The 26,303-nt window shown below is 44.0% G+C and overlaps 2 pseudogenes; one reads left to right on the top strand and one right to left on the bottom strand.

Moving 5' to 3' along the window:
* The window catches only part of LOC128044829 (intelectin-1-like), a 28,862-nt pseudogene extending 20,131 nt beyond the window's left edge, over window positions 1-8,731 (bottom strand).
* Window positions 8,732-8,909: 178 nt separating this feature from the next.
* On the top strand, window positions 8,910-11,318 carry LOC128044827 (voltage-dependent anion-selective channel protein 2-like; annotated as a pseudogene).
* Window positions 11,319-26,303: the final 14,985 nt, after the last annotated feature.

The following is a 26,303-nucleotide window of genomic DNA, read 5'->3' as shown; positions in this document are numbered from 1 at the left end:
CACACAGTCAAACACGTTAGCGAAGTCAGTGAAGCAGATGTTTTCTGGAATTCTCTTGCTTTTTCTATGATGCAATGGATGGTGGCAATTTGATCTCTGCCTTTTTTAAATCCAGCTTGTACATCTGGAAGCTCTTGGTTCATGTACTATTGAATCCTAGCTTGGAGGATTATGAGCATGACCTTGCCTGCATGTGAATTGAAGGCAATTGTGTGGTAGCTTGAACATTCTTTGGTGTTGCCCTTTTTGGGACTGGAATGAAAACTGACCTTTTCCAGTCCTGTGGCCACTGCTAAGTTTTCCAAATTTGCTGGCATATTGAGTGCAGCACTTTCACAACATCATCTTTTAGGACTTGAAATAGCTCAGCAGGAATTCTATCAACTCCACTAGCTTTGTTCATAGAGATGTTACCTAAGGCCCACTTGACTTTGCACTGCAGGATGTCTAGCTCTAGGTGAGTGGTCACACCATCGTGGTTATCTGCATCATTAAAATCTATTTCGTATAGCTCTGTGTATTCTTGCCACCTCTTCTTAGTATCTTCTGATTCTGTTAGGTCCATACCGTTTGTCCTTTATTGAGCCCATCTTTGTATGAAATGTTCCCTTGGTATCTCTAATTTTCTTGAAGAGATCCCTAGCCTTTCCCATTCTATTGTTTTCCTCTATTTCTTTGCCTTGTTCATTTAAGAATGCTTTCTTATCTTTCCTTGCTATTCTTGTATATCTTTCCTCTTCTCCTTTGCCTTTCACGTTTTTTCTTTTCTCAGCAATTTGTAAGGCCTCCTCAGAAAACCATTTTGTCTTTCTTTGTCTTGGGGATGGTTGTGATCACCACCTTATGTACAGTGTTACAAACCTCCATCCATAATTCTTCAGGCATTCTATCAGATCTAATCCCTTGAATCTATTTGTCACCTGCACTGTATAATTATAAGGGATTTGATTTAGGTTATACCTGAATGGCCTAATGGTTTTCCCTAACTTCTTCTATTTCAGTCTGAATTTGGCAATAAGGAGTTCATGATCTGAGCCACAGTCAGCTCCCGGTCTTCTTTCTCCTGCCTGTATAGAGCTTCTCCATCTTCCACGGCAAAAAATATAATCAATCTGATATCGGTATTGACCATCTGGTGATGTCCATGTGTACAGGTCTCTCTCGTGTTGTTTGCTGAGGGTGTTTGCTATGGCCAGTGAATTCTCTTGGCAAAACTCTGTTAGCCTTTGTCCCACTTCATTTTGTACTCCACAGCCAAACTTGCCTGTTATTCCAGATATCTCTTGACTTCCTACTTTTGCATTCCAGTCCTCTATGATGAAAAGGACAACATTTTGGTGTTAGTTTGAGAAGATCTCATAGGTCTTCATAGAACCATTCAACTTCAACTTCTTCAGGATTAGTGGTTGGGGCATAGAGTTGGATGACTTTGATATAGAATGGTTTGCCTTGGAAATGAACCAAGATCACTCTGCAATTTTTGAGACTGTGTCCAAGCAGTGCATTTCAGTGGAGAAGGAAATGGCACCCCACTCCAGTACTCTTGCCTGGAAAATCCCATGGAGGGAGGAGCCTGGTGGGCTACTCTCCATGGGGTTGCAAAGAGTCAGACACGACTGAGTGAATTCACTTTCACTTTTCACTTTCATGCATTGGAGAAGGAAATGGCAACCCACTCCAGTGTTCTTGCCTAGAGAATCCCAGGGACGGGGGAGCCTGGTGGGCTGCCATCTATGGGGTTGCACAGAGTCAGACACAACTGAAGCGACTTAGCAGCAGCAGCAGCAGTGCATTTCAGATCCTTTTGTTGACGATCAGGGCTACTCCTTTACTTCTAAGGGATTCTTGTCCACGGTAGTAGATATTATGGTCATCTGAATTAAATTCACCCATTTCCATCCATATTAGTTCACTGATTTCTAAAATGTCTATGTTCACTCTTGTGTCTCCTCTTTGACCACTTCCAATCTACTTTGATTCATGGGCCTAACATTCCAGGTTCTTATGCAATATTGTTCTTTATAGCATCGGACTTTGCTTTCACCTCCAGACTTTGCTTTCACCTCCAAACAACTGAGCATTGTTTCTGCTTTGGTTTAGGATTTTCACTCCTTCTGGAGCTATTTCTTTGCTCTTTTCCAGTAGCATATTGGGCACCTACCTGTCTGGGGAGTTCATCTTTCAGTGTCCTATCTTTTTGCCTTTTCATACTGCTCATGGGGTTCTCCTGACATCCTTTCAACATTTCTGAACATTTATTCTCAGGTTCCTTGGCTAGACTCTTCCTTCATGAGTTCCTCAAGTACCATTCCCTAAGAAAGGACACATATTCCCTCCTTTATAGACTGCATGAGCCCCTGGCTTCAGAAAATTTCACTGATGGCCCCCAAATTGCTGTCTCTGATCCAGAGGTTTCTTGGGCTAAACCTTGAAATTCAACTGCCACCTAGATATCTTCAAGGCAGCTTAGTTCCCCATGTGACCGAAACAGTCAGTTCTATCCCTCACTGATCTCATACCAGGCCATTGTCTAGACATCCTAACTCTCAGTCACCCAAATGACAACCAAGTGGTGATTCTAAACTTCTTCCCTTCCCATCTCCCCTCTGTGCCACTGCTCATAAACGTAAAATCTTTTAATTCATCAAATCCCACTGTTCCTTTCCATGGGCATTGCCCTACTCAAGCCTTCATGTGGCTTATTGAACCTATTCATTACTGACCTCCTTGTTCCTAGTCTCTTTCCCTGGGATCTGTCACCTTTGTGATACCAACATGATCTTTGTAAAACAAACATGATCAGGTCAATCTTTCTTTAAAATTCTGTAATGCTCCCATCACATACAGCATAAACCCCAAATCACTGGCATCATGTAAAAAGTTCCCCATCACCCGGGTTCTGTTAATATTTCCAGCATCACCTCCTGCATCTGCCCAACAAACATTCCATGCTCCAGAATTGAAAACCAAGTTGCTGCCATAACATGATCTCTCTAAAATAGTCATGATTCTAAATAGACTATTCACTCAACCTAAATTGCCCTGATTTCCCATAGACTCCTGTACATCTTCCAAGACACACTCAGCAGTTATCCTTCATGAGTCATCACCACTGACACTCCAGCAGAGTTAGGGTGTCATGGTAACCGCTCAGTAGTATTTTTGTTATATTAATATGCTTCAGATGAAAATTATGTGTTTGTACGGATGTCTATCCTGCCAAACACTGAGCAAGTCACATGCCATTCATGTGCTTCTCTCTCCCACAACAGCAGAGGGTAGCTGCCCCCTGCATGCTTGCTAAGGTGCACACAGGCACATGTGCACACGACCTCACACCTGCTTTGGACCATGACTGGATGGAACCATGGGGACCAGGCTGGCACAAGGAGGAGGAATGCACAAAACTCTCCCTTCTGTGCCCCCACACTCATCACTCCCCCGTCAGACCTGAGGTTCTCCCTGACAGGGAAGCTGCCTTATCCTGACTGGGAGAGGGACCAGCTGAAGGATGAGGAGGAAGAAGAGACAAATCTTGAGAGTCACCTGCAACAAATAAAGACCCTTGTCTGAGGCTTCCCTGATGGTCCAGTGGTTAAGACTCCATGCTTCCACAGCAGGGGAAATGGGTTCAAATCCCTGGTCGTGGAAATAGGAAATAAGATACCACCAGTCACTCAATGCAACCAAAATAAAAAATGTGAGTCAACTTTTAAAAACTGAGAAAGGAAACAAAGACTCAGATGCTTATACACCAGTGTTCATTGCAACATTATTCACAACAGTCAAGGGACTTACAATTATATTGAGCATTTCTGAGCCTATTTCCTTATACTAAAAATGAAGCTAGTAAACAATGATTAGAATTTACTAAAGATCAGATGACATAATATTAAGAAACATACTTTGCTTTTTTATAAAAAAGCATAAATGAAAATGAAGAGGAACACACATTTCTAAATGCCAGTTATTCTTGTTGTGGGGAGGAAAACGGAAAGGGAGCAGTCCCAGGCACAAAACAGATCATTCAACTTCGTCTGGAAATCGCAAGACCAAGCTCACTGGAGTGGGGAGAGACTAGGAGGGAACACAGTTCTTAATACAGGTCCCTGAGGGCCCCTACACAAAAGCGGAACCCACAGCATTCCTCACCAAGCACCATACGTCTCCACGTTAGGTCCCACTGGCCAACAGAAATCAGCACTCAGCCTACAGACATCTCAGGTCTGAGCACAAAGTGGCTTCTGTGCAGCTCAAAGACATTCCCTCTGCCCCAGAGGCGCCCGGACGCTGGACCTGCCCAGCCCAGTTCTGTTATTGACACTTGAGAGGGGAGAAGTGCTCTTCTAGGGGACAATCTCCTGCACCTCCCCCTCTAGTGGCCAATATGAGAAATAGCAAGAAGCAGGGTGGGATCTAAGAAAAAAACAAAAGTTTGCCTTCTGGATGACCTCTCAGTCTACCCCTAGCTCCTGTCCAGTCCCACAAGACGCAACGGCTAAGGATCCCTTGTCCTCCACACATCTCTGACCTGGAATCCGGGCTCCTGCACTCACACACCTTGTCGGAGTCTCAGTAGCACTTGCTTCTAGCACAGACATGCCTTCTTTTCTCTCCACACTGAGGCCAGGAGCTGAGAGATGACATCCAAGTGGACGCTGAGAGCTTTCTCTCTTGATACTCCACAGGCTCTAAAAGACACCTGTTAAAGGTCACCTCTTAGCACAGTGTTCAGATCTGAGAATTTCGTGGACTTCTGTATTTTCCACGTGAAAACACATGAGTGTACAAGGCTAATAAGAGTGGTGATGGTTTTGGCTTTTTCTTTGTACCTTTCTTTCTGAAAAAATGCACACAAAAAAATGTTTTTAACTGAACATCGACCATCATCACCATTTCCTAGAAAAAAACACATTTTAAAAACAAAATTGGAAATGATCATCTCAGAATACATAAAAATCTTCAGTTGAAATAAATTGCTTTCACAGTGACACTACTTTACCTTTGAATTTCTCATTTTCTCACACAAACTAGTGAACGTTTACTACAGATGATCAAATGCAGACACCACACATGGGAGGATAAGTCAGTACAAACCACCCCGCTGCTTCAAGCTTCCTCTGTCTTTTCCATTCCAGTGGCACTCCTCTGTTCTCAGATTCTTCCTTCAGCTATAATAGAATTGATCCATTCCTCCGCAGTGATGTCACATACCTCATACATAACTTTATTATACCACTGATCATATCTCAATCCTTGGGAAAAGACTGAACCTTTTGTTATTGTTGCTGTTAAGCCAACATTTCCTGTCTTTGTAGGTTCAAAGCACTGATTTACACAAAATACAAGTCAGATTGATAAAGGAACTAAAACACTGCCCAAGAAGAAAACTCCAAAGAAAACTTATGCTTTTAGTGTGTTCTTTTATTACTTCTAAGACATAACTTTTCCTATTTTGGCATCTTCCATTTCATTCTGCATTTCATCCCATGTGGTGTGAAGTCAAGGAGCAGCCAACCGTTGACGGCATCTGGGGAAATGGTACAAGTAACATTAGGGACGTCACACCTTCTAACCACCTTCATCCAGTCACAGCCAGTGACTGTGTCCCATTCATTCTACCTCCTGCTGCCTCTTTAATCTGTTTCCCACACCACTGCCCCTAAGCCTCACTGCCCCTGACATTTGATTAGTTCAGGTCTAGATCAGTTGCAGGGCTTCCCTTGTGGCTCAGCTGGTAAAGAATCTGCCTGCAATGCGGGAGACCTGGGTTCGATCCCTCGGTTGGGAAGATCCCCTGGAGAAGGGAAAGGCTACCCACTCCAGTATTCTGGCCTGGAGAATTCCATGAACTGTATAGTCCATGGGGTTGCAAAGAGTTGGACATGACTGAACAACTTTCACTTTCTGGTCAGTTACAAGGCTTTAAACTAGAACTAATACAAAACCTATCTCAAAGCGACTTGAACAAAAAGCATATACACCACCTCATGAACCAGGAAATTCAGAGGCAAGGCAGTTTCAGGCTTGACTGACTTGGCACCAGCTCAGTGTTTTCAAGGACCTGGGCACTTTCAGCCTCTCTACCCTGGCTAATCCTCTGGCTGAGGGTAAAATGTCTGCTGATGTGCAATACTTTTCTAGGTCTGTGCTTGCTCGCTCAGTCATGTCCAACTCTGCAACCCTTATGGACAGCAGCCCGCCAGGCGCCTCTGTCCATGGGGATTCTCCAGGCAAGAATACTGGAGTGGGTTGCCAGGCCCTTCTCTAAGGGATCTTCCCAACTCAAGGACTGGATCAGGGTCTCCCGGCTTGCAGGCAGATTCTTTACCGTCTGACCCACCTCACACAGCAAAGAATCCCCATGGACAGAGGAGCCTGGCAGGCTACACTCCAGAGTCAGACACAACTAATAATTTCACTTTCCAGGTCTACCATAACACAATACCACAGACTCATAAGGAGAAGGGAAATTAAACAACAGACTTCTCTTTCTCTCAGAGTTCTGGAAAGTAGAAGTCCAAGATCAAGTGTTGGCAGGTCCAGTCCCTTCAGAGGCCTCCTTCTTGATCTGCAAATGGCCCGCTTCTCACTGTGTCCTCATGTGGCTTTTCCTCTCTGCGTGCATCCCTAGCCATGTGCTTGCACTTAAAAGGGATATAAATGAGTGGATTAGACCCACACTAATGGGCTCATTTTAAGTACATAATCTCTTTAAAGGCCTGACCCTCAAATGCAGTCATATTCTGAGGTCTTAGGATTATGGTTCTGGTGTGAATTTGGGGAGAATGAAGTACAGCCTATAATAATCTATAAGGCTACAACACATCTAGAGGGAAAAGGAGATTCTCCTCCTCTGGCTATTCTTGAGAAGAAATGAAGGTTTTTCCGGAGGCCCCAGTACACTTTTCCTCATTTCTCATTGGCCAGAGACAGGACATATGACCACTCCTGAATCAGCCTTTGGCCAGGAGTGAAAAACTCTTTATTGCTTCAGATTAATCCTCCGGGATGATGCTGGTGACCACAGGTCAAGGACCAGCTGAAGCCCCCCTTCCTGAAATGGCCTTCTGCCCTTTCCTAATCTTCTGTGTCGGTGTTGGCCCACTGCAACACCTTCCCCACACTGCTGCCAGCAAGGGTCCTTGCAAAGCAAAAGCAAATCCACAGTCCCAACAAAATTCCCACATCTTTAGCCAGAGCACCAGGCTCAGACTCCACACCATGGAGGTTGGATCAGTTACAATAAGCCACTCCAAACACACTGGCGTAACAAAGATCACTTCTTTTGCTCATGAGTTTACAGTTTGAGCAGGGCTCAGTGGGGACGGCTTGTTCCTACTGCACGTGGTGTCACTGGGACATTTGACGGGCTTCTCTCTGCTCGATTCCCTCAGTGACCTTCCTTCCCAATACCTCAATTTTACCTTCTCTTTCCTGATGCTCTCTAGATTCTTTCTTTGCTTTTTTCAATCCCCTGACCCCTCCCACCTTTTCTCCTTCCTCTTTCTCTGCCCACGTTTGTCCCTGCTTTTCATGTGGAATTAACTGTCATCACCCACTCATTGTCCCATTCTAGACACTGCACCTGGGACTTGGGACAGATTTCGGGTCAGTCCTCTGCCTCATCCGTGTCTCTTCCAGAATCAGTATAAAGAGACAGGCAGAATAATCACAAATCACAAAGCTTCTAATATTTTTCATCTCTCCCATTTTTTCCTACTCCTCATCTCTCTGCACTGGCAGGTCCACAGTCAAGAGTTAACACTTTCATCTTTGCCTCAGGTTTCCATGTGTGGAGGACCCAGGTTAAGATAAACACCAAAGAAATGCTTCTGAAGACAGGCTGTGAGGATGGACTTTAGAATCAAAGTGCTCACATATCTGAAAGGAAGAGTGACCCATTGCTGCTGGTCAGCGGGATTGTATGAACGCAGGGTGCTTGCCCTCTCCACCTTTCTCTTTCCCATTTTGTGCCTTTGTGCCCTGTAGATCAATTTCTCTCACACTGAACATCCCTGTGCACCAGAAAATAGGAAACAGGGAGAAAAGTTAAGACGGAAATTGTAGAAAAAGAAGCAAGAGACTGTCAGAGTACTGATCATGAAGAGAAGCAGGGGAAAGGGAGGGAAATATTAGGAGCTAGCAACTGCAGCCAAGGGATCATCCCAATACAGGACAACCTAAAACGGGGAGACAGGGTGGAATTTGAGGCTGGATTGTGCATAATGACAGGTTGGAAACTGTTGGAAGGTGGAGGAGGTTTGGAAGAATTAAAAGAAGGAATAAATAATTGATTCCGAGAGACTTGCTGTTTTGAATTTAGATGCATCATCAAAGAGCAGTCCTTGTCAACAGAACTCAAAATGTGCTTTAGGCTAAAAAAGAAAATTGACAGTATGTGTGTGTATAGAGGGAAAATGAAATTGTTCCCCCTTCCTCACCTCACATCCAGCCCAGCTTCTCCAAGTGACTTTTTATGTGTTAGGCTAAAAAGAAAACTTCACTGTAAAAATTAACACATACAGAGAAGGATATAAAACAAAAATATACCATTTAATTAATTTTAAAAAGCAAAAGCTATGGATTCACTAACCTCCATAAGAAATAAAATTTTGTCAGGACTCCAAACCTGTTTCTTCCAGATGACAAATCCCTTCTGAGACGTATCCTCCAAGATCATTTGCAAGTACGAAAACCTCCAATCAGTAGAAAAAGTTAATAACCGCATGCTGACACAGGCAGAGTCCGGGTCACTGAAACCAGAAGGCTGACGATATTGACCCTCAATTACCTCACAAGCAACCAATCGGAAGAATGTCCTCTAGCTGATCCTGCAACTCACAGCATTCTTCCTCAGCCTGTCTTTAAACCCCTTTCCCTGAAAACCAATGGGGAGATCAGAGGCAATGGGTGGGGGGACGAGGGGGACGCTAGCTACCCAGACTTCTCGCTGTCATCTGCAGTAGACACTGCACATCCCTTCACCATAATCCTGTGTCAGTAGACTGGCTTTTGTGCACACAGCCCAGCAGACTCAAGTTTGGTTCAGTAACCCTTGACATGAGAAGACAGAATTAAGGCAAGAGGTAACTAAAATAAATAGAGGAAGAAAAAAAAAATTAGCAGGAAGGAAAATCAGGAATGAGCTAGTAAGGAACAAATTTTCTTTTCTTGTAACAAAGTTTCTTCTTTTCCTCCTTTTCTTTCCTTTTATTGAGCTCCAAAATCACTGCAGATGGTGGCTGTAGGCATGAAACTAAAAGACACTAGCTTCTTGGAAGAAAAGCTATGACCAATTTAGACAGCATATTAAAAAGCAGAGACATTACTTTGCCAACAAAGGTCCATCTACTCAAAGCTATGATTTTTCCAAGAGTCATGTATGGATGTGAGAGTTGGACCATAAAGAAAGCTGAGCACCGAAGAATTGATGCTTTTGAACTGTGGTGTTGAAAAGACTCTTGAGCATCCCTTGGACTGCAAGGAAATCAATCCTGAATATTCATTGGAAGGACTGATGCTGAAGCTGAAACTCCATAATTTTGGCCACCTGATGTGAAGAACTAACTCATTGGAAAGACTCTGTTGCTGGGAAAGATTGAAAGCAGGAGGAAAGGGGACGACAGAGGATGAGATGGTCGGATGGCATCACTGGCTCAATTGACATGAGTTTGAGTAAGCTCTGGGAGTTGGTGATGGACAGGGAAGCCTGGTGTGCTGCAGTCCATGAGGTCACAAAGAGATGGACATGACTGAGCAACCGAACTGAACTGACTAAGAACAAAGATTTAATAAGGAGGTTAAAAAAAAAATAGAAGACACCAGAAAAACAAAACAAATGCAGTTAAAACTGGAGCAAAGCAACCTTGAACTGTACTGGTCTACTTACACGTGGGTTTATTTTCCAATATTAAAGAATATAGACCACACAGTTCATGACGTTGAACCTGCACATGTGGACCACAAACACAGGGGAACGTCAGAGGTGGAGGAATTCTGGGTACAGATGATCAACTATAACTTACATGTGGATTTTAGACTCTGAGGAGGAATGGTGCCCACAACCCACATGTTGTTCAAGGGTCAACTGTACATTAACAGTAGCTTACCAACTACCGCACAAGTCAGGTTTAGCCAAGAACAGCTGTGAGGCTTTCAGTTCACCCTTCTCCAGGCCATCTGCCTCTCAACCCATAGCAAGCCCATGGCCTCAGCTGTGGCTGCACGCTGTCCTTCAGGAGACACCAGACTACCCCTTCTCATAGTCTTGTCCTGAAACAAACACACTGAGCTGTGGGTAAACAATGTGTATTCCTCTCTCATGGGCTGACCTTGGCAAATCTGCCAGAGAGATTTTCAGGGAAGGATTGGTTTCAGGTTGTCTGGATGAGAAAACAAAATCATGCACGGCCACAAAATTTTCAGCATCTGGATTATCTAATATAGACACCGGTCAAGTTCCCGGGACTGGAGAAGGGAATGGCTACCCACTCCAGTGTTCTTGCCTGGAGAACCCCAGGGGCAGAGGTGCCTGGCAGTCCACACTCCATGGGGTCCAAAGAGTCAGACGTGACCGAGTGACTATCACAAGTTCCTGGGAACTTGGAAACCAGACACATATACAGTGTGACCTGTCAGGGAGCAGGGCAACCCTGACAGAGCTCTAGGGCAGGACTGAATTACCAATGAGGACCAGGTTTGACAAGGCTTGAGTCTGGGATTTGGTGCTGCCTTCTCACACTACCATAGTAAAGAAGAGTGGTAACATCAAGTCTTCTTACAAGAGGGAGTCTAACACCTTGGTTGTGATGTTGACTTGGATTTTGCTGGACCCGCAATCCATGGTTCAGCTGTCTTTGACTGTGAGGGCTGGCTTGCTGGGTTCCAGGACCTGGGACAGTGCTAAATCAATGCTAACAGGAATAACTTTGCAGGGCACTACAGGACTGGGGACTTTCAGCTAAACACAACGTCACTGATTCTGGGGACAGAATTTGAAGTATCAATGTATCAGAAAGAAATTCATCTTGACATTTGGGTGAATGTTGCTTAGACATTAGGTACCAGCTGCACTCATTTGGGCATTAAAACTAAATATCACTTGGATCTCACTGCTTCTGTTTCTGAAAAAAAACCAACAACTCTAGTTGGAGTAGGCTATACTCAGCCTCTGTGCCTGGTGTGAACCTAACACTGTCCTGGTAAACAGGGAGAGCATACTGCCTGGAGGCTACGAACTTGACCTTTCTCTGGGGTTGGAAGTTCATCCAGCTGTACAAACCTCTGGGAAGGGATATCAGAAGATTGGGTCTTAACACAATTGCTCTGTGACCAGTAGGATTAACTACCCCTCCTGGGCTTCCAGGTGGCGCTAGCGGTAAAGAACCCACCTGCCAACGCAGGAGGCATAAGAGACACAGGTTCGATCCTGGCTCAGGAAGATCCCCTAGAGGAGGGCATGGCTACCCACTCTAGCATTCTTGCCTGGGAAATCTCATGGGCAGAGGAGACTGGCAGACTGCAGTCCATGGGGAACCAAAGAGTTGGACTCAACTGAAGCGACTTAGCATGAACGCACACACCTCTGAACCCCAGTGATCAAAACAAAGGATGATCTACACAAGAACCCTATTTTAAATGTTTAGACAATTTCATATTACCTGGTCTCTGGTGAAATTGGTTATCTATCTAGTTATCAAGGCCGCATTCATGGAGCATTTTTAAATGCATTCATCTTGCATTTTTAAATCTATTTAACTGTTAAATATACTAACCACCAAAATGAAACTGCCCTTTGTGAAAATTGTTTTTAAAAAAGTAAAGACACGACCCTCTCTCCAGGGTTGCTCAGCGACAGCACTCTTGATGTTCTAGATCACTCTGCATTTGGGGGAGGCGTCCTGTACCGTCCGGTGTTTCACAGCAGGAGCTGGCCTCTGCCCAGTAGTGCTCGTGTCACCCCATATCAACTGGTGTCTGCATTGGATGCGTCAAGAGGCAGCCTTCACCTGGGGATCTGAGGATTTCTCCTGGTTCACTTCAGCTCAGTTAAGTCGCTCAGTCGTGTCCGACTCTTTGCGACCCCATGAACCGCAGGAGGCCAGGCCTCCCTGTCCATCACCAACTCCCGGAGTCCACCCAAACCCATGTCCATTGAGTCGGTGATGCCATCCAACCATCTCATCCTCTGTCGTCCCCTTCTCCTCCTGCCCTCAGTCTTTCCCAGCATCAGGGTCTTTTCGAATGAGTCAGTTCTTCGCATCAGGTGGCCAAAGTATTGGAGTTTCAGCTTCAACATCAGTCCCTCCAATGACACCCAGGACTGATCTCCTTTAGGATGGACTGGTTGGATCTCCTTGCAGTCCAAAGGACTCTCAAGAGTCTTCTCAACACCACAGTTCAAAAGCATAGATTCTTTGGTGCTCAGCTTTCTTTATAGTCCAATTCTTACATCCATACATGACTCCTGGAAAACCCATAGCCTTGACTAGACCTGGTAGATCAGGTCAAATTTGAGTCGAGGTGGAGGACACTCAGCTAGTTGTCAGTGAATTGTTTGATGTTGTGAGAACCTACCCCAACCCACAGATGTTGCAATTAGTACTAAAATCATTTTAGGGACACTGCCCTAAGGGATAAAGGACATGGCAGGTGTGACCTCAATCTTTTTTCCTACTGAATCTAAATAATAGTTATCTTTTCTGCTCTAAGATGTTTATGTTGAGGGCTTGATTTGACTGACCAATATGGTAGGGTAGGAAAATTAAGGAATGGCATCCCCTCTTCTTTATCTCCTTCAGGGAGTCCAAAGAAAGAGGAGCAAACTTGTGTCTGGGACCCAAGACTTGAAGTTCCAAACTCAGAACATCTGAAATGGAAATCAACCCACAGACGGCATTATTTTAAAACGTCCCTTTAGGTCTCAGTCAATTTGCAAAATGAATTCAGAGAAATTCAGAACCACAAAGTGAAGTAATTTATTCCCTTCTCTCCTTGTTAGCATTCTATTTTTCCATCTCTGAGGGTCTGGGCTTAGGAGCCGGGTTCCACATCTCACACTGCACAGCTCTCAGCGGTAGAACAGGAGCGCAGCTGCCTCAGTGATCTCCCGGCTGGAGCTGTGACCCCGGTGAGCCTCGTATCCATTCCAGTCAAAGGAGGAGAAATCTGCACACTGCGAGGGACTGCTCTCTGAAAAGTATCCTCCTCCACCGAGGCAGTGCTGGGGGGCAGGGAGAAGACACAGTGAGGGGTTGGCTGTGGACACCAACAAGCTCTGAATCTTCCAATCCCCTGGAATCTTTAGTCTGTTCCTGGAATCTTTAGTCTGTTCCTACTTGGCTTTGCTCCCTCCTCTGCCCATAAAACCCACTCTTCCAGTAGACTCTGAAACAATGTACTTCTCTGAATTCCTTTTGAACTTCCCTCATATTAACCCTCAGGCCTGCTAGCCTACCTTTCCCCCATAAACACTTTTCCTCAGGGCTCTGGCCACACCTCACTATCTGGATGATGGCTCATCCTCATAAACCAGGGCCCCTTGTTTATGTGGCTACCACAGGTGACACCTCATGAAGCTTGCTGTCATGTGTTTATATCTCTGTCCCAGTTCATCTGAGTCCCTTAATGACCCTGTCAGCTATGCATCTCTAGGGTCTATTGCTTTGTAAGTACCTATCATGCATTTTGAAAGAATCAGTTTTTGCAGGGGGACATGCAAATGGGGCTTTCCAAGTGTCCCAGTGGCAAAAAATCTGCCTACCAATGCAGGAGATGCCAGAGACAGGAGTGGGATCCCTGGGTCGGGAAGATCCACTGCAGTAGGAAATGGCAACTCACCCCGATATTTCTGCCTGAAAAATTCCAAGGACAGAGACAAAAATTCCATGCACAACTCATGGCACATGCAAATGGACATGGATGCATGGGATAAGGCTCCATGGAAGCCAGAGTGGGGGAAACTCCCTACCCTCCAAAGCCCATGTCTGTATTATCGTCTGAACATAAGCGAGAGGCCCTTCCACAAGGCCGCAGCTGCTGCCTCTTGACTGACACATGGACAAACTAATCATTGCAGGGGAAGTGAAGATGTCCTTGACCTCAGGGTCACATTTCTCAGAGTGACAGGTGTGGGAGGAAAATGTGCTAAGTGAACTTTATTATTCTTAGAGTTCTGACTCCCTTTTTATCCTCCCTCTCGGCCAAAAAATGACCCTCAAAGACAATCTCCAGTCACCACAACTATGGTGCTCTCTTCTACAAGACTGGAAAAACAACAAAAACATAAAACTTCTACAAGTTAATATGAATACTGGAGAATAACTTCATGACCTCAACATATGGAAATACTTCTTAAACACAATATAGAAGTACTAATCATACATGAGAATACAAACAAATTAGACTTCGGTACAGGAAATTATGTCCAGCGGTCAAAAGATAAAAGCTTTCAATTACGAAATAGGTCCTGGGGATATATTGTACAGAATGGTGACGAATACTATATTGTACATTGACAAGTTGTGAGAGAATAGATATTAATTTCTCATCACAAGAAAAAAAAATTGTAACTAGATATGCTTGTGGGTGTGGACTAGATTTATTATACCAATCACATGCAATGTATAAAAATATAGAATTACTATGGTATAAACTTGAAATTAATATAATGTTAAATGTCAGTTGAATTTCAATTAAAAAGTGATAGTAGAGACGGGATAAAGATGGCGGAGGAATAGGACGGGAAGACCACTTTCTCCCTCACAAATTCCTCAAAAGAACATTTCAACGCCGAGCAAACTCCACAAAACAACTTCTGTAGGCTGGCAGAGGTCATCAGGCAACCAGAAAAGCAGACCATTGTCTTCAAAAACAGGTAGGAGAAAATATAAAAGACGAAAAAGGAGACAAAGGAGGTGGGGAGGGAGCTCTGTCCCGGGAAGGGAAGCCCGTCCCGGGAAGAGAATTTTAAGAAGAGAGGTTTCCAAACACCAGGAAACACTCTCCCTGCCTAGTCTGTGGCGAAACAAACACAGAGGGCAACATAACAGGAAGGGAAAAATAAATACATAATTAAAACCAACAGATTACAAGCCCAACAGTAACTCCCCCAGCGGAAAAGCAGCGCAGACGCCTGCATCCACCACAAGCTAGTGGGGGCAGGGCAGGGGCGCGCGGGAGGCGCGGGCTGCAGTGCTTTGTAAGAATCGGGCAGGAACGCCCCACGCGCAACCAGAACGATCTAACTTGCGCTAGCAAACCAGACTGTGGGATAGCTACCGCCCGAAAAGCTCGAACATAAGACACCGCCAGGACCGAGCGCAGAACAAAGGACGGAACGGAAAAAGCCGGCTGCAGACCATCCCCCACCGGGGACAGGCAGCCAGAGCCGTAAGGACTGGAAAGGGCAATTGCAGACCCGGAGAGACTTTACTTACCTAACTGCAAGCAGGCCTCTTTGCTAAGACTTCTGGGGGTGCTGGACACTCACAATCTGCCTCACGGGGGACGCCAGCGGTCCACCCAGAAAGCTGAGCAGCAGCGGCAGAAAAGGTGACACGCCGCGGCGATCGCGCTCGCCAAACTCCTGAGCTACTCGGACCTGGGAAGGGCACAAAGCGCAGTCCCAGCCGAATCTGTGCCTCTGAGGGCGGCCTGAGCGCCGAACCTGAGCGGCTTGGACCGGGGAAGTGCACGCAGCCTAGGGCCGGCCCCAGACGGTTCCCGGCTGAGCATCGTAGAGCCGGAGTGGGTTGTGCGCCGCGAGAAGGGACAGGTCAGGCGGGGCTGAGACACTGTGCACACGACAGTGCTATTTGTTTGCAGCATCCCCCCTCCCCACAGCGCGACTGAACTAGTGACCCTAAAAAACCAGCAAACAGAAGAAGTTAAACAGAGGGAACCACCTTGGAAGTGATCCCACACGGCCCAAAACATCAGAGAAGGGCCAGATATATTTTTAATATTTTTAAAATCATTCCTTTTTCTTTTTTTTTCTTTTTTTCTTCTTCTTCTTTTTTTCTTTTTTTCTAACTATTTTTTTAATTGTTAAGTCTTCTATTTCTCCTCTAAATTTTATTTCTATAACCTACTATTACTATTTAAAAAAAAAAAAAGACTTTTTTTTTTTTTTAAGGCAAACACCATATATAGCCTTTGGATGGTTGCTGGTGGTTTTTTGTTTTGTTTTTTTGTTTGTTTGTTTGTTTGTTTGTTTGTTTAATAATTCTTGTTTTTTTTTCTTTCTTCCTTTTTCCTTCTGCTTCTTTTCTTTAATATTGTATTTTTTTAAATCCAACCTCTACACTAGATTTTTAATCTTTGCTCTTAGGTTTTTGTTGTCAATTTTGTACATTTAAAAACCCAAACTTCACTACGCAAGTTCACCTGAGAGCGAGATTACTGGCTTGACCACTCTCTCCTCCTTTGGACTCTCCTTTTTCTCCACCAGGTGGCCTCTGTCTCTTTTCTCCCCCATCTCTTCTCTATCCAACTCTGTGAATCTCTGTGTGTTCCAGACGGTGGAGAACACCTAAGGAACTGGTTACTGGCAGGATTTGTCTCTCTCCTTCTCATTCCTCTCTCTTATCCTCCTGGTCACCTCTGTCTACTTCCTCCCTCTCCTCTTCCCCATATAACTCCGTAAATACCTCTGAGCGGTCCAGACTATAGAGCACACATAAGGAAGTGACTACTGGCTAGCTTGCTCTCTCCTCTTTTGATCTCACCGCATCTCATTCCAGTTACCTCTAACTACCCCCTCCATATTCTCTTCTCCTTGTAACTCAGTGAACCTCTCTGAGTGTCCCTCAATGTGGAGAAACTTTTCATCTTTAACCTAGAGGTTTTATCATCGGTGCTGTATAGATGGAGAAGTCTAGAGGCTACTGTAAAAATAAAACTGAAAACCAGAAGCAGGAGGCTTAAATCCAAAGCCTGAAAACATTAGAGAACTCTTGAATTCAGGGAACATTAAGCAATAGGAGCTCATCAAATGCCTTCATACCTACACTGAAACCAAGCTCCACCCAAGGGCCAACAAGTTCCAAAACAAGACATACCACTCAAATTCTCCAGCAACACAGGAACACTCCCCTGAGCTTCAATATACAGGCAGCTCAAAATTATTCCAAAACCCTTGATGTCTCATAACCCATTACTGGTCACTCCACTGCACTCCAGAGAGAAGAAACCCAGCTCCACCGACCAGAACTCCAACACAAGCCTCCCTAACCAGGAAACCTTGACAAGCCACTGATAGAACCCCACCCACAGTGAGGAAACTCCATAATAAAGAGAACTCCACAAACTACCAGAATATAAAAAGGCCACCCCAAACGCAGCAAGATAACCAAGATGAAGAGACAGAGGAATACTCAGCAGGTAAAGGAACAGGAGAGTTGCCCACCAAACCAAAAAAAGAGGAAGAAGTAGGGAATCTACCTGAGAAGGAATTCTGAATATTGATAGTGAAAATGATCCAAAATCTTGAAATCAAAATAGAATCACAGATAAATAGTCTAGAGACAAGGATTGAGAAGATGCAAGAAAGGTTTAACAAGGACCTAGAAGAAATAAAAAAGAGTCAAAATATAATGAATAACGCAATAAATGAGATCAGAAACACTCTGGAGGCAACAAATAGTAGAATAACGGAGGCAGAAGATAGGATTAGTGAAATAGAAGATAGAATGGTAGAAATAAATGAATCAGAGAGGAAACAAGAAAAGCGAATTAAAAGAAACGAGGACAATCTCAGAGACCTCCAGGACAATATGAAACGCTCCAACATTCGAATTATAGGAGTCCCAGAAGAAGAAGACAGAAAGAAAGATCATGAGAAAATCCTTGAGGAGATAATAGTTGAAAACTTCCCTAAAATGGGGAAGGAAATAATCACCCAAGTCCAAGAAACACAGAGAGTTCCAAATAGGATAAACCCAAGGCAAAACACCCCAAGACACATATTAATCAAATTAACAAAGATCAAACACAAAGAACAAATATTAAAAGCAGCAAGGGAAAAACAACAAATAACACACAAGGGGATTCCCATAAGGATAACAGCTGATCTTTCAATAGAAACTCCTCAGGCCAGGAGGGAATGGCAAGACATACTTAAAGTGATGAAAGACAATAACCTACAGCCCAGATTACTGTACCCAGCAAGGATCTCATTCAAATATGAAGGAGAAATCAAAACCTTTACAGACAAGCAAAAGCTGAGAGAATTCAGCACCACCAAACCAGCTCTCCAACAAATTCTAAAGGATTTTCTCTAGACAGGAAACACAAAAAGGGTGTATAAACCCAAACCCAAAACAATAAAGTAAATGATAACGGGATCATACTTATCAATAATTACCTTAAACGTAAATGGGTTGAACGCCCCAACCAAAAGGCAAAGACTGGCCGAATGGATACAAAAACAAGATCCCTCTATATGCTGCTTACAAGAGACCCACCTCGAAACAAGGGACACATACAGACTGAAAGTGAAGGGCTGGAAAAAGATATACCACGCAAATAGAGACCAAAAGAAAGCAGGAGTGGCAATACTCATATCCGATAAAATAGACTTTAAAACAAAGGCTGTGAAAAGAGACAAAGAGGGCCAGTACATAATGATCAAAGGATCAATCCAAGAAGAAGATATAACAATTATAAATATATATGCACCCAATATAGGAGCACCGCAATATGTAAGACAAATGCTAACAAGTATGAAAGGGGAAATCAACAATAACACAATAATAGTGGGAGACTTTAATACCCCACTCACACCTATGGACAGATCAACTAAACAGAAAATTAATAAAGAAACGCAAACTTTAAATGATACATTAGATCAATTAGACCTAATTGATATCTATAGGACATTTCACCCCAAAATAATGAAGTTCACCTTTTTTTCAAGTGCTCATGGAACCTTCTCCAGGATAGATCACATCCTGGGCCATAAATCTAAACTTGATAAATTCAAAAAAATCGAAATCATTCCAAGCATCTTTTCTGACCATAATGCATTAAGATTAGATCTCAATTACAGGAGAAAAACTACTAAAAATTCCAACATATGGAGGTTGAACAACACACTTCTGAATAACCAACAAATCACAGAAGAAATCAAAAAAGAAATCAAAATATGCATGGAAACTAATGAAAATGAAAACACGACAACCCAAAACCTGTGGGACACTATAAAAGCAGTACTAAGAGGAAAGTTCATAGCAATACAGGCATACCCCAAGAAACAAGAAAAAAGTCAAATAAATAGCCTAACTCTACAACTAAAGCAACTAGAAAAGGAAGAATTGGAGAACCCCAGAGTTAGTAGAAGGAAAGAAATCTTAACAATTAGGGCAGAAATAAATGCAAAAGAAACAAAAGAGACCATAGCAAAAATCAACAAAGCCAAAAGCTGGTTCTTTGAAAGGATAAATAAAATTGACAAACCACTAGCCAGACTCATCAAGAAGCAAAGAGAGAAAAATCAAATCAATAAAATTAGAAATGAAAATGGAGAGATCACAACAGACAACACAGGAATACAAAGGATCATAAGAGACTACTATCAGCAATTATATGCCAATAAAATGGACAACGTGGAAGAAATGGACAAATTCTTAGAAAAGTACAACTTTCCAAAACTGAACCAGGAAGAAATAGAAAATCTTAACAGACCCATCACAAGCACGGAAATTGAAACTGTAATCAGAAATCTTCCAGCAAACAAAAGCCCAGGTCCAGACGGCTTCACAGCTGAAGTCTACCAAAATTTTAGAGAAGAGCTAACACCTATCCTACTCAAACTCTTCCAGAAAATTGCAGAGGAAGGTAACCTTCCAAACTCATTCTATGAGGCCACCATCACCCTAATACCAAAACCTGACAAAGATGTCACAAAAAAAGAAAACTACAGGCCAATATCACTGATGAACATAGATGCAAAAATCCTCAACAAAATTCTAGCAATCAGAATCCAACAACACATTAAAAAGATCATACACCATGACCAAGTGGGCTTTATCCCAGGGATGCAAGGATTCTTCAATATCCGCAAATCAATCAATGTAATTCACCACATTAACAAATTGAAAAATAAAAACCATATGATTATCTCAATAGATGCAGAGAAGGCCTTTGACAAAATTCAACATCCATTTATGATAAAAACTCTCCAGAAAGCAGGAATAGAAGAAACATACCTCAACATAATAAAAGCTATATATGACAAACCCACAGCAAACATTATCCTCAATGGTGAAAAATTGAAAGCATTTCCCCTAAAGTCAGGAACAAGACAAGGGTGTCCACTTTCACCGCTACTATTCAACATAGTTCTGGAAGTTTTGGCCACAGCAATCAGAGCAGAAAAAGAAATAAAAGGAATCCAACTGGAAAAGAAGAAGTAAAACTCTCACTGTTTGCAGATGACATGATCCTCTACATAGAAAACCCTAAAGACTCCACCAGAAAATTACTAGAGCTCATCAATGAATATAGTAAAGTTGCAGGATATAAAATCAACACACAGAAATCCCTTGCATTCCTATACACTAATAATGAGAAAGTAGAAAAAGAAATTAAGGAAACAATTCCATTCACCATTGCAATGAAAAGAATAAAATACTTAGGAATATATCTACCTAAAGAAACTAAAGACCTATATATAGAAAACTATAAAACACTGATGAAAGAAATCAAAGAGGACACTAATAGATGGAGAAATATACCATGTTCATGGATCAGAAGAATCAGTATAGTGAAAATGAGTATACTACCCAAAGCAATTTACAAATTCAATGCAATCCCTATCAAGCTACCAGCCATATTTTTCACAGAACTAGAACAAATAATTTCAAGATTTGTATGGAAATACAAAAAACCTCGAATTGCCAAAGCAATCTTGAGAAAGAAGAATGGAACTGGAGGAATCAACTTGCCTGACTTCAGGCTCTACTACAAAGCCACAGTCATCAAAACAGTATGGTACTGGCACAAAGACAGACATATAGATCAATGGAACAAAATAGAAAGCCCAGAGATAAATCCACACACATATGGACACCTTATCTTTGACAAAGGAGGCAAGAATATACAATGGAGTAAAGACAATCTCTTTAACAAGTGGTGCTGGGAAAACTGGTCAACCACTTGTAAAAGAATGAAACTAGATCACTTTCTAACACCGCACACAAAAATAAACTCAAAATGGATTAAAGATCTAAATGTAAGACCAGAAACTATAAAACTCCTAGAGGAGAACATAGGCAAAACACTCTCAGACATAAATCACAACAGGATCCTCTATGATCCACCTCCCAGAATTCTGGAAATAAAAGCAAAAATAAACAAATGGGATCTAATTAAAATTAAAAGCTTCTGCACAACAAAGGAAAATATAAGCAAAGTGAAAAGACAGCCTTCTGAATGGGAGAAAATAATAGCAAATGAAGCAACTGACAAACAACTAATCTCAAAAATATACAAGCAACTTATGCAGCTCAATTCCAGAAAAATAAACCACCCAATCAAAAAATGGGCCAAAGAACTAAATAGACATTTCTCCAAAGAAGACATACGGATGGCTAACAAACACATGAAAAGATGCTCAACATCACTCATTATCAGAGAAATGCAAATCAAAACCACAATGAGGTACCACTTCACACCAGTCAGAATGGCTGTGATCCAAAAATCTGCAAGCAATAAATGCTGGAGAGGCTGTGGAGAAAAGGGAACTCTCCTACACTGTTGGTGGGAATGCAAACTAGTACAGCCACTTTGGAGAACAGTGTGGAGATTCCTTTAAAAATTGCAAATAGAACTCCCTTATGACCCAGCAATCCCACTGCTGGGCATACACACTGAGGAAACCAGAATTGAAAGAGACCCATGTACCCCAATGTTCATCGCAGCACTGTTTATAATAGCCAGGACATGGAAACAACCTAGATGTCCATCAGCAGATGAATGGATAAGAAAGCTGTGGTACATATACACAATGGAGTATTACTCAGCCATTAAAAAGAATTCATTTGAATCAGTTCTGATGCGATGGATGAAACTGGAGCCGATTATACAGAGTGAAGTAAGCCAGAAAGAAAAACACCAATACAGTATACTAACACATATATACGGAATTTAGAAAGATGGCAATGATGACCCTGTATGCAAGACAGGAAAAAAGACACAGCTGTGTATAACTTTTGGACTCAGAGGGAGAGGGAGAGGCTGGGATGATATGGGAGAATGGCATTCTATCATGTATACTATCATGTAAGAATTGAATCGCTAGTCTATGTCTGACGCAGGATACAGCATGCTTGGGGCTGGTGCATGGGGATGACCCACAGAGATGTTATGGGGAGGGGGGTGGGAGGGGGGTTCATGTTTGGGAACACATGTAAGAATTAAAGATTTTAAAATTAAAAAAAAAAGTGATAGTAACACTTTAAAAATTATGTTCATGAAATATCAGCAAAAGAGTAAAACTACAAGCCATGGAGAAGCATATCATCATACTCCACAGGGTGGGTGCCCTCTCGGGCACTCACACGGACAGGTCGTTGTCTGTGTTGTCCAGCAACTCACTTGCTCATCGTTGCAGCCAGTGACTTTCATTCCAGCACACGGGGCATTGCTCTCTCATGTTCACTGCCCGTTATATGAGAGTCGGATTCTCTAAGTGCAGACTTCCTCTCCTGGACCCAATCCTTCAGAGAATAAATTCTCTGGTAGGAAAACCTCTTGTTGTTTCTTGACAAGCCAAATTTGTCAGCCTGCTTGGCAAACAAACTGCCTGTGCAGCTGTCTCCTGGCCCTCTTGCCATTCTTCTGTAGGAACTGAGGCTCAGGAAACCAGCACAAGAAAATTCTGATACTCTGGCGACTGCTATGAACAATAAATTTCCTTGCCACACTGCCAGGAGTTTCCTGTTTTCTGCCAGCATCTATGAAACTGTGAGTGGCTAACTGTTTCCCTTAGGAGAAAGGGAAAATCTTACACTCATCACTGCTCAAGAGTCACCAGGATAGACAGAAGAGATGGGCACACTGTTCTTTATCTCCATGACGGAGATCTGTTCAGCTTAAAAGTGTTTAAAATGAGAGGATTCTGGATTGGTTTATTACTTACCACCTGCTTCACCACAACTTTCTTAGATTTCCTTGCTGCTTCGAGGCAGGAAAGACCAGAAAGGGGCTTAGGTTCTGCTCTTGCAAAATGTCTCAGGAGGATGGGATGCTGCTAGAGGATGCAAATATCATTCTCTAACAGTCTGAAGATGCTCACACCAGCCTTCCAGGCCATCATCTCCCAGTCCCTGCCCACTTCACCAGTTCATCACTGGACTGTGAAGCCACAAAGGTCAGGATGCTCTCGGGTAAGACTAGCTGACCATAATCTAGTACATGCTTGACACTTGCATCCTTCTGCTCAGCTAGTTAAAAATAAAAAGTATCATTACTTCTACTGTGACCTTTGGACTTGAGAGGATGGGGAACTAGACAAGGTTGCTTGTTGCCACAACCCTCACCAGCTCCTTCTGGGAACCCCGAGGCCAAGGCAATAGGAGCAGGAGCAACTAGAAGGAAGCGCCGTCTTCTCCACAGCTCCCCTGAGCTCCCTGAGCTCCCTCATCCACCCGGAGGCATAGAGTGGGGCCCCAGGACAGGCACTAGCTTCAGATCAGATCCAGAGAGGCCAGGCAATCAGCACCCAGATCACAGTTCTGCCGGCTGCAAAATGTGACTTCTCTGCATCTGCACGACTCCCTCTCTGGGCCAGAACATCACCAGCTCCTACCCAGCTCTGCTCCCTCCACTCCACCTGGGTGCACACCTCGGTGAGCTGAAGAAGCAGCGGCTCCTGAGTGACTTACCTGCACTCGGACCTCTGGTGGCCACAGAGAGGAACAGCAGGAGGCAGAATCGAGGCCGTGTCCTCTCAAGGACACGCAAATGGTTAGTCCATCCATTCTCTTGCCCTCATCTTGTTCTGTCAACTTCCTAGTAAGGAAAACTCAACAGAAAGTGATGGCTTTCTAGGCATTCTGGAACCTCCTGGAAATGCCCCCACTCCATCCAACCCTACAAAGCCTTACGGGGCAGTGAGTTTTTCTCTAAATCTCTCCATCCCCGAGACCAAGACCAGGGAGCTGGAGTCGTGGTTCCTCACACACCTGGATCTTGCCTCGGACTCGGAACAGATTCATCACTTCACAGAGAGCTCCCTCCTTCCGTCCTCACAGATGAAGGAACGGAGGCTTCCCTGCCAGGTGGAGACTTAGAACGCCGCCTCTGCAGAGAGTCTGAGGTGGGCGAAACGCTGAGCCTCTGGGGAGAGCAAAGTGTGGGCCCTGCCCATCGCAGCCCACGTTGGGCTGCAGGCCCCACCCTCGAGCTGTCCTTCCTTGAAGGTTCCTGAGGCTCGGCCCCGGCAATGAGAAGGTTTGTGTAACTGTCTGGAGGGGCAGGAGGCAGCACTCATGGTCACACAGGTGACACTCACCATGAGGGGGGCGAGCCCTGCAGGGTCAGAGCACACACAGTGTTCCCGTCCATAACAGACTCTCGGGATGGATGGGACCTCACGGTTCTTCCCTGCAGCCTGTCCTGCTTCCACCTGAGTCAGATGCTCCAGGGCCTCACACAACACCATCAGGTCATCATCCTTCCAGTCTCTTCTGAAACTTCTCCATGAAGCCTGCCCTGACACCCCCACCCCAGGCAAGGCTGACGGATGCTTCACTGTCCTACTACTGGACTTTATCCAACCCCTAACTGTGGCACGTCACACTGCATGTATTTCTTTTATTTACTTTTGGGTTAGAAATAATTGAAAATTTACAGAACATTGCCAAAATAACAATATTACTAAAAAAAAATCCGTATAGTTTCTACCTAAATTCATCTTTGTTTTGAAAAATAAATATTCACAGGAAATGTTTACAGGGTGGAGGAGGGTTAGTAAGAATGTGAATTATATTTTCTCACATTTTATCCCGTTTGCTTTATCATGTATTCCTTCTCTCTAAATGCACACACAAACTCACTGTGCTTCCTTCTAGATGCTCCTGCGAATCCTCCCATAGCAGTACCACCCCCACCCACCTCACCTGTGCCGCCATGATCTGAGGTCTGGGGAGGGCGGCTGGCCTGGCCTCTGCAGCTCCACACCTCATATCTCTGGTACATTCATTTTGTACCAGAAACAATTTTGAGAAAGTATTCTGTTGAGACAGAGCCTTCCTTGCTCCTGGAGGAGTGGCCACCCCACACACACCCACCTGTGCCACAGAGCAGGAGGCCCAGTCAGCTGCCTGAGCCACAGAGAGCCCGCTCCCAACATACTGCAGTGTTTTTATGTTTCAAAGGTCATACGTCCTCATTCACTCACCCAGCCCTTCAAGTACCTTCTACCCTCTCAGTGCCAGGGCCAGACCACAGGGGTTTCCTGCTGCAGGAATTGGGGGCTGGGAACAGCAAGAGGGATAGTAGTCTGGGGGTGGGGGTACCATTCTCTACTTTGTGGAGAGGCCCACTCAGATGCACTGAGATTCTTCACTCTGCCTCACCCTGCCTTTTTAGGGCAAATAACACAGCAGAACCAGGTGGGTATTTTAGCATATATGTATAAAAAGAATTCTAATTTGCAAAAGAAAGAGAGAAAGACAGGCAGAGTGATCATACATCACAGAGTTCCTGAGGCTTTTCTTCATTGCTTTCTTTTTGTCCTGGTCCTTATCTTTCTGAATTGGCATATAGCAACTCAGGTGTTGGCACTTTCCTCTTTGCCTCAGGTTTCCATGTGTGGAGGACACAGGCTAAGATAAAAAGCATCAGAAGCAGTCCTGGAAACAGGCTGTCAGAATGGGCTTTAGAGTCACATTTCTCATATACCTGAAAGGAAGAGTGACCCACTGCTGCTGGTCAGTGGGATTATGAGAACGCCTGGCACTTGCCCTCTCCACTTTTCCTTTCCCATTTTGTGCCCTTGTGCCCTGTAGATAAATTTCTCTCATCTCTGAACTTTCTGTGGACCAGAAGTTAGGAATCAGGGAGAGAAGCTAGGAAGGAAACTGTAGAAGCAGCAAGGAACTTTAGAGCACTGGCCATGAAGAGGAGCTGGGGAAAGCGAGGGAGATGCTAGGAGGTGGGGATTGCAGCCCCCACCTGTCCTTCCAGTAACGGACAGCCTCAACTGGGGAGACGTGGAAGAGTTTGTGGCTGGACTGTGTGTGGGAACATGCTGGAAATGTTTACAGGGTGGAGGAATGCTCAGTTCAGTTCAGTCG

Source organism: Budorcas taxicolor, chromosome 3 (genome assembly GCF_023091745.1).
Source record: "Budorcas taxicolor isolate Tak-1 chromosome 3, Takin1.1, whole genome shotgun sequence".
NCBI lineage: Eukaryota > Metazoa > Chordata > Mammalia > Artiodactyla > Bovidae > Budorcas > Budorcas taxicolor.
Note: the sequence above shows the minus strand (reverse complement) of the source record. Positions and strands in the feature narration are given on the sequence as shown.